Genomic DNA, 1294 nt, shown 5'->3' with positions numbered 1-1294 from the left:
CCTTCACAGTGCCGGCGGGAAAGCCCCGTCCCTGTGAGAGTTTCCAGGTGTGGGCAGGCCTCATGCCACCATCACGGGGGCTGTTGGGGGAGCTGGCCGGTGCTCCTCTCACTGGGCTGCCCACCCCAGGGAGAAGAACCCAGCCTTCGGCTACACCAGGTCTCGCCTTGGCCGCTGCTCTGTTTTGCTGCTTTTCATGTTGTCAGAGGATCTTCTTGGGAACAAATGACTCAGCAACCTGAATCTCTGGGACTGAGTGGCCTAAGTGCCTTTTGAGAAGTGATTGGACATTTCCACCGAGGCCCTAAAATCCCGAGCCCGGAAAGAATCAAGATCCAGACTGGTTTTATTCTGGATTCTTCGGGCTGCGGTTCAATTAGTTTTCTCCAGCTCCTGCCCCGATAAAAGGATAGCATTCGTGGGGTAAGCAGGCAATGTTTTAATCACACTTTTTTGGTCCTTAAGAAATAACAGGGAGAAAAAGGTCCTAGTGTGTGGCAAAAAAAAAAAAAAAAAAAAAAAGCAGACAGCACAAGTCAGCCACGGTCGTCATTCTGGACGTGTCCGTGGCAGAAAGAGTTAATCCGACGGTGGTGTCAGGGTGAGGGCCTGTTAGTCTCGTCTGGGAGAAGCTCACACGGTTCAAGAAAAGATGAGGCAACATCGAGTGTGGGACAGCCCTGTCTGGGTTCCAGGCGCTGTAATGCAAAGAGTTAAGCTAGTCTGGTGGCTGGGAAGCCCTCGGGGAAGGCAGGAGCCTGCAGGGACCAGGCCCTCTCTGCCCCAGAGCAGTGAGGTGCATGGGGTAAGAAAATGGGCTGAAAAGTGTGGCCAAGGAAGTGGAGTGTAGGCCCAACTTTTTTTTTTTCTTTTTTTTTCTTTTCTTTTTTTTTTTTTTGCCTTGTTTGACCAGCCTTGGCACTGCCCTCCGGCTCTCCAGGGGAAAAGCTGCAGTTCTGCTCTTGCAACACAAGGAGCAGACTGGAGAATTTAGATCTGCGTCACAGAGCTCAGAGAGAGAGAGGAGAGAGAGAGCGCTCCGTCGATAGGTCTGCTAGCAACAGCCGTGCTGCAGCAGAGAGAGAGAGAGAAATCAAGAAACAAGTCATAGCAACACCGGGCACCAGGTTCTGCCAGCTCACTTGCCAAGCGTTCAGAAATCTGTCGGGGGCTGGAGGCCTCTGGGTAGCCCGGGCTAAGGAGATGACACGCAAGGTGGCACGGGCGGTTCCCGCGGGGGGGAGGTGGGGGGGGCAGGGGTGGGAGCAAGAGGTTGCGGGGCGATGGTGGAAGG

This window comes from Meles meles, chromosome 17 (genome assembly GCF_922984935.1).
Source record: "Meles meles chromosome 17, mMelMel3.1 paternal haplotype, whole genome shotgun sequence".
NCBI classification, from domain to species: domain Eukaryota; kingdom Metazoa; phylum Chordata; class Mammalia; order Carnivora; family Mustelidae; genus Meles; species Meles meles.
The sequence above is the reverse complement of the archived record's forward strand: the minus strand, read 5'-3'. Positions refer to the sequence as shown.